Source organism: Tigriopus californicus, chromosome 11, assembly GCF_007210705.1.
Source record: "Tigriopus californicus strain San Diego chromosome 11, Tcal_SD_v2.1, whole genome shotgun sequence".
Lineage (NCBI taxonomy): Eukaryota > Metazoa > Arthropoda > Copepoda > Harpacticoida > Harpacticidae > Tigriopus > Tigriopus californicus.
In genome coordinates, this window is record NC_081450.1 from 14691486 (window position 1) to 14705269 (window position 13784).

At 42.6% G+C, this 13784-nt stretch overlaps 1 long non-coding RNA gene across 1 annotated transcript; it reads right to left on the bottom strand.

Annotated features, from left to right (window-relative positions):
• Positions 1–999: 999 nt before the first annotated feature.
• LOC131890551 (uncharacterized) lies at positions 1000–1985 on the bottom strand. The gene is made up of 2 exons (XR_009374321.1): positions 1360–1985; positions 1000–1285 (listed from the first exon to the last, which is right to left on the bottom strand). It is a non-coding gene; the product is annotated as an uncharacterized LOC131890551 (long non-coding RNA).
• Between the last annotated feature and the right edge of the window lie 11799 nt (positions 1986–13784).

A 13784-nucleotide genomic window follows, 5' to 3' on the forward strand; every position in this document is an offset into this window, starting at 1 on the left:
GCTACTTTTTCCTGGGGCAAACTTCATTTTGAATCATTACCGCATGCAATCGCACATAAAATCATGAGTTCTCATTCAAAAAAGGTTTTTCTATATAATAGAGGATTCCAATTTTCCACTTCTTACCCAACGTCAAAGATGTCGAGAGCCAATAGAGGTGAATACAATCCCTCTTCAATAACAGGGTTTGCAAGCGTAGCATCACCTAACATAACAACTCGAAATACCTTGACTTCATCATAAAGAAATTTCCATGAACACGAGATTTGATCCACACATCCAATGGAGCAGACTTTGAAGTGTAGTTCAGACCTGATGCACATCATTCCTAATTACAAGCAAGCGCTTTTGGATTCATTTCAACGTTGATGATCCACCCTGTGAGGCCAACAACATTTATCACGTCATTTCAATACTAAGCTTTGGCTATCGCTTTTGTACAATGCGTTTTTTCTCATATACTATGACACGATATCAGTGGCGGCTTGTTTGAAGTCATATAAACGGCGATGGCATCCACTATGAATATGGCACTGCTTGTTCACAGAGTTCTTCAATGAGACAAGGCACATTTGAAAACGATCTGACCTCCATTGAGGATTCGTCGTATGTTAATGGAAAGTGATTTCTATTTCGCATCACCATAGATAACGATTAGCAATACGTGTTTTTATCATTAACATCATCCGTAGTAGTGGATAGATCTTCTCATTGAGGACTCCAGAGCCTTTTATCCCGAATCCAATTCAAAATTGACCGTCTGATATGACGAACGATGGGATTCTCCCTCTTCTTGTTTATTGTTTTTTTTCTTTTTACATGTATAGTAGCTATATTGTTATATTATATCTGGTAAAAAAAGTGCTTCGATTCATGTCTGAACTGATATGTAGCTTACTCAAAAAAATGGTTTGGAGACGCGGTTTTAAATGGTAGAACATCCTTTTAAACTATTTTTAACTAACGAACCATAGCTTTGAATACGACCCCTGGGATGAATCATGGTGTTCGTCGCGAGTGTGTAATTCAAAATAGAAACGTCAAAGCCCGGCTTGATTGGCGACAGTTGTTGTCCGGGTTTACAATGGGAAACTTTTTACCGACACAGATTTGGATCACCTCGGATGATTGGTTGGTTCTTGGGCATCTCCTTGGTCTATGGTCTGTCTTTTTTCTCTCCATATGGTTAGTGCTGGTTGGTTGGTTTTGGAAGTATCAATTTAGGGGCTCACTCGCACCCGAAGCACAGGGAGAGAGAAAAAGGTTGTAAAACTTGAGGGGAATTCTGGAGATAAGAAAGTACGCAAAAAGAGATGGATTGCTCTAATGAAATTAACATATGGATCCACTTCAACTTACCCCACCCCAAAAATGGCCATGGCCTGCATTGATCGCATTGACCAGGATGATGTGTGAGACAAATTGAGATTGGGTCGGTTTTCCTTGCTGGCCTCAGCAGAGGCTCAAGAAGGGTGTTGGATCTTTCCTTGGTGGGTTAAGAGGGATCCGTTGTAAAACTTCCAAGACGTCAAAAAACGCTCTGGAAAATTGCTCCCATTTTCGATAGAATCTGGTCCTACTCAAGGTATTGTCCATATCTTCTAAGAGCATCAGTTATAAAAGCCACAGCCATAAATCTTCCGGCAACAACCGGTAGTCAAGTTACTTTTGGCAGATTGGAAAAAGGTATTGGATTACATGTAGTGCTCCAAAAGTCACTAAAACAGTACTCCAAACCGATTTCAATTGTAGTTATGGAATGTAAAATGCCTGAATTACTTTCTCATTGAATAAGGAAGGGGTGTTTGAAATGTATCAACACAATGAACTTATCACATCTGTGGTGCTGAGTCTCGGCAGAAAACTGAATTCATCATCAATTTATTGCTTTGCAACTTTCTGCTTCAAGATGATGCAAAAATGATTTTCTGGTTGTTAGCCTTACAAAGGAGCTGATAATAAACACATTTCGTCACTTTACAATAACAGTCCTATTTGGCATGAAAAGCCATAAATATTGATTTACACCACCATGCAAGGCTCCATCGAAATCTCTCCTCAAATGCTTTAACAAGATACATAGCTTTCATCCATCCATGATCCTCATGTGCAAGTCATAGTCTACCGTTCCAAGATTTTGTTGGTACAACAGAAGGTGAAAGCCCTGAGAGTGATTCGATTGTTTTCCTGACCAACCAATCGCAAGTACTGAATTTAGAGGGAGGCGATGCAAAAATTGAGGCCGTCGTTAGATGCCTGAATATGGCCGCAATGTCATAATTCCCTGGCGATCAGAAAACGGTGCAAATCAACCGATCATAGATCTCCAACCTAAGATCTATGGCTGATAAATATCAAGTTCAAGTGGTTCAATACTACCGACTACCAACCAACAATGGAGCTTAGAGTTATCACTTTCTTAGAGCCCTGTGTTGTTTGTCAGTTGGCCTCTCAGTGTTACCGACTATTACATCTGTGAGCGGCACTTGCGTGCTCCAGGCATCTCTATTCCCAATAGCTTTCGGTAGCCATAAACATTTTAGTGTTTTCCTCACGCACCAATCTTTCAGATCCAAAGGGTCAACCAAAAATGAGCCATCACACCACAGTACTACGTGTGTAGACTGGCGAGGCATCACCATCTTTGATGGCTTTATCAGTTCACCGATACAGCCTTACAGCGTCCTCATCGCACCAACTACAATGGGCTCGCTTGTTGTAAAAGCAAATCCATCAATCGACTTGGTGATTTCACTCCAAAATTCGGAGAGCCAGCGAACATTGCTCTAGAAAAATAGACAAATCTTCCGCAACCATGAAATACTGAATGAAATGTGGAGACAGAGCGTTTCCATTGTCATCACTATGATCAGAGATAAAACGACAAAGAATAAGGCGAGGTAAACGAAAGTTTTTATCATTGAACCTCAAAATCCTACAAGCACGTGTTTTTTTTAAATAATATGTGTAATGAGGAAGAACATACCGCAACATACTGTGATAAACAAGGCATGGAAAACATTTTGATCAAATCTATCACTAGAAAAAGAGAAAAATTCCATCATCGCCCTTCATAGGGTATTTCCTTTAGCATGTGCAAACACGGGTTGGGTCTGCACTGGAATGAATGCGTGTTTCTTATAGATTTGGTGGGGTCTGTCTCCCTCCTCCTTCAAGTGCTTCAATTCGACATGGCTGCCGAGTAATCACCCTTTTTATCCAAGTGATCGTCCGTGATCTTCGCTCTTGATGATGATCACCAGGAACCATCATCCATATTGTTGGGAGTTGGTCGTACCAAAGAGTGAGTGAGTGAGTGCTCTCTCTACCTTCACTCCACGGGTCATCACCGACATCATCGGACAGAGCTTATGGTTTATGGCCTGAAGCCAACCACATCAGACGGAGAGAGAGAGAGAGACAGCAAGAAACGTGGGGAAGGTTGAATGTTCTTTTGGCGTGAATTATGCCGACAAAGCACGATCAATTTAGGGTGGGGACGACCAAAAGCTTCTTCATCATATCAACTGATGAGCTCTGGAAGCTTTTTTCCAGAGCATGATGTGAGATACCTCTCTCTCTCTCTCTCTCTCTCTCTCTGCTTGGATCGAGGATGGAGCATTGGGGGTCAATCGCATCGAGGTTGTTCAAAGTCACTTTACAAGCCGCAAAAGCTTGCCTTAGGAGCTTTTGGGCGAGTGAAACACGCGTGTAACCAAAAGAAGTTGCTTCAAAAGAGGTGTGTTATTGATGATCTTTCATGTTTGAATGAGTGCAACAATTAGATGAGAAAAATGTGGACTTCACCTCTAAAGAGAAGTATTAGCACGCAACTATCAAAACACTACAAATTTATTTGGTCGTCTATTCTCATATATTCCAACAGTCTACCATAGCATATAACCTAGAAAAATTATAAAGACTCGCAGGGTTTCACGATATTTTAAGGTACATGTATACCTTTCTAAGAGGAGTGGGAGAGAATTGGGAGAAATCTTGGAGATCTGATCAAGACTTCAAGGCGATTTTGCCCAGTCATGATCAGTAATCAAGAACAGACTAAAGATCTCTCATCAAATGTTAAATGGACAGATTAATTACCTGATATGCCCCAAAACCAAGCTGCGTCACAGTGGGTGCCAATCAACCTAGAGCTCATTAGGTATTGGTCGTGATAAATTCATCACATTGTCCCTCCAAGAAAGGCCGATTCGGTTGAATTAAAAAAAAAGAACTACCCCCCAACAGGATGGCCAAGACTTGAATAGAGCGAGTTATCCGGGGTTTCTCGTTAGTCTTTTTGTTTGTCCAAGATAACCAAACATTTAATGGAAATGAATAAGTCGATACTGCAAATCCCCTGGTATATTGTTCAAGTTGAGATGCACACTTCATTGATTGAAAAGGGGAACTCGAACTTTACGGTCCTACGTATGTTTTGCCCCCACTAATTGACAGTTTGATTGTTATCACGAAACACATATCTAACCCTCAAAGATGGTTGCATGTGATTCCCTGGTCAGAAAACCCGATCCAAAATGTGAACTGATCAATGGCCCAATTTAAACCCTTCGCGCCCTTCCAACGAGGGAGGACTGGCGGATCTTGTCTGATGAAAATCATTAATTGGCCGGATATCTAATCTAAGAAGTAACCATTTTAAGGCTTGAGTAAAGCGGTATATACGAAATCGTTGGTTATTTTATATTTCTCTATAACAAGTTCTTTTTTTGATAATTTGTCTGACACGAAATGTTTTTCGCAAGGCAGAGATTGTAAGGGCGGTTCATTAAATATTTATAGTGATGATCAGGAAGTGTCTCGTTCAGGTCTTGAAGTTTAGGTACCTGGATTTTTTGATAAAAACACTATACATATGGCTTATAATCAGGGCTGCCCAAATGGTGCAAATAAAATTGGCAAGGAATGCAATTAAGAATGCAACAAAAAGATTTAAAAAAAAAAACTGCAAAGAAATATGCAAAATATGCAAATATTTACAGTTCAAATTTTCTCTTTTTAAAAGAGCCAGTAGTAAGACAATGAAATAACAAAATGCCATAACAAACTAAAAGTCAAGAGCATGTCAAAAAGGGTGCTCAGAGTTTCTTTGTAAGTTGTCTACTCCACTGCATGATCATAATAGACATTATTCCTAGATCCTTACTTAAAATGCGACACGTAGCCAAAGCGAAAAAGATTAAAGCATTCTTGGTTAGTAAATCAACTTTTAATATTGACTGCATGTGCTATTAACGAAAACAATTGCGTCATGCCAAAACATTTGTGATTAAGTCAGGCTTTATTTATGTCCTGCTTGCAAGTAATCATTCTAGAGGAACAGGAAGATTTTTTTTCTTTTTCGAGATACCTTTGCCATGAAGGGAAAAAAGTGAAGTATTTGGAGAAGTTTGCTTTTGGAAGCTGAAGAGACGTAATCTTGAATGGTTGTACTGTCCAAAAAGCAAGATAATCAGGCCATTTAGAATAAAAGCCATTTGGAACAAAAAAAAGTAAATCTCGTAGAATAGTAGAAAATAATTCGTCTTTCATTTTTTATACATTTTCGAGAAAAAGGGGCAAACTCTATGGGGAAAATCTCGATTTTTGAGCCGAAATGGACCAAATAAAGATCATTTGCGTTTCTTGAATCGCCCTTCTTATAACCCATTCTCTTAGTGAAGTGCTCGAGGTCCATGAGAAAAGTGCTAGTAAACCTAGTTTATCAATTTGGCTGGGTGGCTGGCCAGTTGTATCTGCACCATGAAAAGAAGACGATTCATCAACAACTCTTGATCCAAACCAGTTGACCAAGTTCAAGTTCAACACGATAGCTTTTTGATAAGTATCCATTTTCCAAACCTGATTCATCCAAAATGTATGTTTTGAGTTAGCATATCTACCCTTCGATATCATGAACTCGTGCACGTAATAACGTTCCATAATAAAGCAACGTGGATAGCTCCTATTGAAAGGAGTTATTTCCTCTTTATCAATGCTTGTAGTGTCTGACACCCGGAAATTATTGAGAGACAGTGTGTAAACATAACCATTTCTTCAGAATTGTCTCTGAATTGTTCCTGTGTCGAGTTAATTCAATTGGCGAATGGTTATAGTGACTTGTTTGTTAACATTCGGTTCGTCCGAAAGGATTACAATGTTAGCCGTGCGTGTATTGTGGTTGGTGATCATTGGATAAGAGAACTCGATCTTGGGGAGTGCTCTTGAGAAGCAACTCGACCTGCTTTGACAAATCCAATTTGCGTGCGTTTGTTGCGAAGTACTACCATGACGACGTTCGGTTGAACGATGTAACCACGACGACACAAAGGCAATCCATACCTGCCAATTTTCTTGTGATTTGTTGTCACTGTGTGTTTGTTTGTCTGGTCCTCTATGATTAGGGATGCTACCAGGAGCTGCGTTGCACCACCACTTCTTCGTAACAACATGACTCTATGATTTTCAAAATTGATATTAGCCTCTGGGAGGATGAACAAGATCCCGGGGACTTGTTCGACATTCAATCAAATGCATATAACCTGATCAATTGTGGGTTTAACCAATGGTCACACTCTGATCCAAGCCACTTAGTTTTCACTCAAGGTCCAAAAAGATTGGTTTTGGTGCTAACCTGAATGTGGACATTGAAAACTGCAAGCCGTTGCCGGTTATAATGTAAGTTAACATGGCCCCTGGACACCAAGGAGATGGGACAAGATAACAGTTCTGGAAAATATGAAACCCCTCATCTACGTAAGGTACTCACTGCTACAAGGCAATTCATGTTCAAATCGCTTCTCCCACTTGACTTGCTTGACTTGCTTGCTTCTTGCTTGGCCGCCGGAACGTCCAACCACGGAGGCAAATTTCTGGGTGATGTTATTATGTGTCTTGTGTCGCGACGTTATGGCTCGAAAACCGTGGATATACCCGAACTCCGTCGACCACCACCACCACTACTACTGCCAAGTTTCCGCGGGCCCTGGTCTAATTGGGTTAAGTGGATTAAATGAACACTTATTACCGTTTGGCTGTGGCTGTGATAGAGTAGCACTACTACACTGCACTCATCCTCAACCAGCACCACTGAAAATCAGTTCATGCCAAAAGTACCTAACTGGCCGCTTTTAATATGCTTGGAACGTTTGAGACTCGAGGAAAAAAAATGATGCGGTGGAAAATTTCGCTGACGTTTTATGACATCAAAGTGAAGCTGACATGGGAGCATAAATTCTAAAGTTTAGATCCTCCTCCTTCACCCTCGCCTATTCCTTGTTGTGTTGTCCCCTAGCAAAAGGCCATTATGAGCATTTTAGTCATGGAAAACCTCATAATCATGGCCTCTCGGCCGTCGTTTGGACTTGATCAAATTAGCATTATGGGTCAACTTGAAACATGCGGACAGCTCAACTTAAGTAGGGTGTTAAAGATCTGCCATTAATTACGAGCTAATGCTGATGCTTGAGGGAATGGTGATGCTGCTTACAGGGGCTGACTCAGGTGGGAATGTTATCAGGGTTCGGAAAAAATCGTCTCTGATCTTGTCGTTGCATATATCTCTCGTATTCTAGATACGATGCTGGTGGACACTCTCTTGTGGAGTGATTTTCTCTCCCAAAGAAGAGTTCCTTTTTCCCCTAAATAGCGATTCGAATCTGGCAAATAGACCATCCAATTAAGTCCTCTTCCATACATCAAAAATGAGTGCAGAAAATTAGGGCAATAACCATAACCAACAAACAAAGAGAAGCATCATACCCTCACAAACACATCAACAGAAGCCGTAAACCCATATCACCATGCTTTGGATAAGTTGTTCGTGGACGCAAATGAAAGGCTATCTAACTTGGTGCAGGTACCTTGCATCCCAAAAACTTTCTGGCCAATTTTCGTCCAACCACTGCCCCATTGTTTAATGTGGAGCCGTAAACCACAAATCTTGTGCTTATGAGGCCCTCCTGAATTTCAGGGATCCCAAGCGCAACCAGACTAAAAAGGGGTTCCACCAGGAGTCCTAGCCTACACCATCATGTGGCATCCCTGGCAAAATAGGCAAGTGTTCACCTCGAGCATCATCCGAACCATATTCTAGTTGTTTAATTACCTCATGGCGGCAATAGGTTGGTAGTGGTGTCTATATGGAACGGTGGCTGAACTGGGTTTGGCAACCTGACGATGGCAGCCACCCCTCGATTTGCATAAAATAAGTAGTTGGCTATGGTCTTTCCCACGGTGAAGTCTCCTCGATTACATCCAGGAGAAGATCATCCTCGGGAGTTTTGAGCTGCTCAACATGATGCTCATTTTAGGGGGGGGGGGCAAGTTCTGAAAATCTGCATGATCCTTCACGAGATAGCATCGAGCAGATGTTTGAGAGCACCGCACGCAAACGAGATTTGGATTTGGACGCAACGCACGGTAGCCTCAAAATTTGGATCCCATGACACGCCCTGATGCCTTTGCTTAGCTTGGGTGTGATCCTTGGATATACGTAGAAAAGACTTCTGGAGTCGTTGATTTCGCTTACTCCTCACCACCCAAAGGGACAAGCTCGTTCGTCTACTTAATCGTTGTTCTTGTCGGAGGTGTACTATTGAAGGGTCTAAAGTTTGAGGCCACTTCGAGATCTCTTTCTAGAATGAGGGATAATTTGATCGTCAATAATTAGTCTGGTCATGCAAACTAATTTGCCAGACAAAGGGCTTCCAAGATTCCTTCGATCAAGGAGGTGATGACAGGGATTCTTCGTCGGAATGGGATTGGGGGAATGGTTTCTTCTCTTTCAGGGTGCCTAGATTGTGCTTCTGGGTTCATTTTACGAGCCCGGGTGCAAACTGCCAAGTATTTGGCAACCAAGACCAAACACGAGATCATGTTTCCAGCAAACCACATTTTATGTGCATGCCTTTTCAATTTGCTTTTCTCATAGTGCTGCTAATGAGTTTTTGGGTTCAATACCTGGTTTTATGGCGTCTTAGAATCCTCGAGAGTTCTGGCAACAACGAGCCACAACAATCTACCCCATTTGCATTCATTAAAAACTAGGCGGAGATACATTTTTCCAAGCAAGGTTGGGTCAATTATTACCTTTATCATTATCATTATTGTTGTTGGTATCGGTGGAGGACTGTCTTTTGGTGTTTCACGACGATCGAGCACCTCCGTTAATCAATGATACCCATTTCGGGTGTATTTCAAATTGACCGTGGCTTCCAAAAGGTGATTGGAAATGTCTGTCTCTCTTTCCACCTCCCTCTTCCATATTCTTATTCTGATTCCGTTTCTTCTCCCTCATCTGCCCTTGCTTGCTGCTTCATCTCTCATTAGGACTTTATGAAGATTGCCTCCGTATTCAAGTTCTAGATATTCCATCAAGATCAAAGTCGGCCTGGATGGATAGAGTCGAATGCCTGAAGGATCATCGAATTCGTCCACTATTAGGGCTAGTACACTACTCTGTAGACCACCACCATCACCTAGCTGTCTACGTGTGTATATGTAGTACGACATGTATTCGACCGTAGCTACTACCGCTGCCCTACCAACCTTACTGCTGCTGCCACCATAAAATCCTTGTTCAATCTTTCTCTTTTGTTGAGATGTTGGTCATTTGGTCCGAGATTGCTGGCCTTGGGCGAAGATTGTCAGATGAATTAACAGCATCAGCATATGGATCATCACGGAGACCAGCGACTCTCTCTTTCTTTTTAGACACGCACACACACGCTTCAAACTCAAATCTGAATAACATTGCTCGACAATCAAAGTTGATTAAACAATTGTCATATCAAACAATTAACAACGTCAAATACCCACTAAATACTTGGCTTGAAACTGTGGCGGCAATGCAATACCTACACGTACAACCATCTACAATGGTCCATATTGGTGTTAGCCACTGATTATGCGTTCCAAGTCAAGCAATCCCGATGTTGGCATTGTGCGGCTTCTTGTTCCTTCTTGTTCTCACTCTGGAGCTTCCACTTTTGTAATCACTCAAAAGTTCGCCTTGGGTGATATGGACATATTTGGTGTTGTACCACTCATCTTTCCGAACAATGCTCCTCCTTCTGCTCCTCCTTCTGGGGCATGGTTGTAATGGTGGTGGTGGCAAGTTGGTAGTTGGTAGTATTGGATAGCTAGTGCTGCTTGCCATCGCCGCCAAAGCCCGGGCTCTTCACGGATGGTCCATAGCCTACAAAGAAATGAGAGTTGAATAGGCATATGATAATGCCACTTCTCCATCTCACACCAAGTTTTTTGCCCACGTCTGATGTGCACAAGAAGCAGCCCTCGTCGCTATTGAGGCCAGGGCTGACATAATGGTAATGGGAGATGGATCCTGGCTAAATCTCAATCTGCTTTTAATCTGGTGGCCAGTCTATGACAAATTGCCATAAGTATCAGGAGTGGTCATTCTCAAGCCTCAGGTCCAACAACTATGTGCTCATTTCATGCATGTCATACATGATTCAGCCAAAAACCGTCGTCCACCTTCAACACTCCCGACCAGTCCCCTCAACCACAACCAACTTAATTTGCTTCAACCAAGCTGCTCGTAGATTGAGACAATGCAGCCGGCTTCTCTCCCCAAATTGGACTCAAACTCAAAGACAAGAAGACATGCCAAACCAAAATTTGTTCGCAGGAGAGTACTTCGTTGGCATGTACGTATGTATGCTCGACTTCTTGGCTTGATCACTCCTCATTGGATGAGAAGATAGTGAGCAGCATAGCTCATGTGCCTTTGATAGCGACCATGCTTGAAATGACATATTGGCAGGGCCAAAAAACTTTCCAGATAAGCTAACCAGGCAATTGGAATCAAATCCATCGACGGCCACGGTGGTGCTGCTGAGCCCCTTGAGGACGAGATGAGCGAACCAATGTTCGCTCAGATGGAGCTTCTGTTTCGCTGAGGGGCAGATTCTGCAAAACGGGACCGGCCAGAACAATGCACACCATGGACTTGGGAATCAACCATCACACCAAGGATATGAAAGCTGGACGTTTATAATATTTTATAAGATAACACAACAAAACACCTAAAACTGGTTAAACCTCATTGAGAGGGATAATCATAGATTCCTATTGAATCATAAAATGTAAGTGAGTGCGTTTTTCATGGCTTGTTCTACACCCCAGTTAGATATCAATGGATGGCTCGCAAGAAGAATGGATTGCAATTGCCAGTGAACATTCTGAGAATGACATATCATATATTGATATTGGGTTTCTGAGAGCCAATCGAGCCACTCGAACGAAACGAACCGAGATTGGCCAAGCACGTAGTATACTCAACTCGACCCTAGACCATACAGTAGTAGGTAGTAGGTAGAGCAGAACATATTTTTTTATGAACCCGGTCAATTATCATGAACGGAGAAGCCATGTGGATGATCCGGGAGCTCCAATTGGATCACAAAGATCATTGAGAATCGAATCTTGTTCGAACTGCCTGCTGGCTGTACTCGTATGTGTACTAGTTGCTCGAGCTGGCTGACTGACTTGGATGATCGTTTAAAGCACACCCGGTTGTTAATGGCACTCCAAAAGCCATTCTGCTCATTCAACCCACCCCTAAAATGTGGACGAGTTGTTGTTTTGTGAATGAATCAGTGTAATTGACCCCTTCAGAAATTGGTTGTGGTCAAATGGAGTATGGAGACTCTGAAAAGAACCAACCACCCATGCTACTACAATACAGCTGAGAGCGAGCGAAAGGCGAAAGAGACAGGGAGAGGGAGAGGAAAAAAACTTATTTAAAAGGGGTTGGAAATGTAGTGGGCTCCCCAAGACAAATGTGTATATGGCCAATTTGAATCTGATCAACCCTAGTATGCCATTATGAAGTTCGAGAGGGGATTTCATCAGGGTGAATACAATTTTGGATGGAGAGGAGCGGAAACTTCTGGCTGGCAGTCGGTTCACTGGATGAACGGAACGACCTCGTACCAACAGTTCTACCACCAATGCCAAGCATAGTGCATATACACTATATCTGGTGAAACAGTTATGGGAGACACTCTGACCCTATAATTACTTGAATGGTCAGAAAATGAAACAGCGTAAATTTATCCAAGATTTTCATAGCCAACCCCATTCTTATCATTACCTCAAGGGGCCCCTTGGAATGTGCGAGTATGCATTTTTTTATCTGAACCAAACCACTCATATGTGTACAGTACCTAGAGCGCCTATAAAACGCAAAGACGTCAAGTCACGGCCCCACTGAGACATTTTCAATCGACAGGTCCAGTCCAGATCGGCATGATTGATCTCGTGGATGCAAATGCTGAGCAACCATCGATGCCAATGCCAACTCAATCCAAAGGCTATTGATCAATAAAACCATTCTTGTTAACCCGGGAACCATTTGAATTTTCAACCAGTGTGGAGCGTGCTTTATTACTTGTGTTCACTTTATGGTAGCCCAGAGGCCGGAGAAGTTGGGGCAGGGGTTGTTTTCTTTTTCTACACAGATTCCTTGCTTGGAAAGTGCGCAATGTTCGGAGACGGGATAAGTCACCCAGGACCACGCTTGAGATGGACGGGGGCCTCCAGGGGACGTGCAAGCTGCCAGTTAAGCCTAAAATTGTGGTCATTGTCAAGTCTTGAGGGTAATGGTTAATGCAGTTGTTGTCCCTGGCCAAAGTCGTTGGTTAGTGCGGGTCCCGGGCACTGGGTGCGAGGGAAACTTTTTGTTCTCCCTCCTCCTGCCCCCTTCTTCCATCCATGTGAGTGTGTGACATGGTCATTGGAAGTGGCCCTTCAGAGCGACCCTCGAGGCTTGTCAGTTGTTGGCTGAGCTGAGGGAACGGAGATGAGAGGCTAAAATTCACTTACTACACACACTACTATACATTTTGGCTTTGAAGCTTCATTTCGAGGGGCGTTGAAGAAACGAGCTGTCAGCGATCTTATAACTGAACCGTCTTTTAATAGGTCACCCAAAATTTAGGCACTTGCTCACTGATCCCCAATTTTCTATTCGTTGTCAAGTAGAGGAGCGCAAACAAATAATTGACGGCCGTTATCGTGTTTGGTAAGTCACCTTCGAACTTGAACTTTTGCATGAACCTTGGCAGCGCGTTTGGCCGGTGGAAGTTTGAAGCCAAGGGACGGCTTGAAGTGGGTTTGAGGGCTCAAAATACTCCCATTTTCTCAGATGTTCTTGTCCGAACAGCTATCATTTTCTTTTCCGTCTCTTTGTTTTATTGGCATCATTGTGGGGAGCATCACCTGCAAGAGGTCTCTTGGTTTTCACCTAAAAATTAGCTAACAAGCCCAAGAACCCAATCGCGTGGACTGCTTAACACACGGTCATTAAAACGGGATGAAATTGTTAATTTTCCTTAGCAAGACATGGGCAGCTGCCTATTTCAAAATCATCTCATATCAACGTTCATACATGGAGTCCTTGTGTTCATACAAATTCGATAAAGTAGCAAGCAGTCCAAGCATGTTGATTCATCCTTGGTTTCTATCTCAGGCCAACGTGCTCCCTCGTTCTGTGGTGAGACGGAATGAATGGTTGTTTTACTTGACCAACCACTATCATCATCATTTGCCCTCTCCACTATGCCCACCACTTCAAGAAAGTCAAGTGTCTACCCGGTTGGATGGTTGGTTGGATGGTTGGTTGGTTGTCTGTGCAGTACCTTCCACTCATCCAAGTACACACTCACTTCAGACAGACTCAGAAAGAGAGAGAGAGAACAGCCTCTAATTAGGGCAGCTAGACACCCCTCATTACCCCTTGGATGGACTTTTGCCGAAAG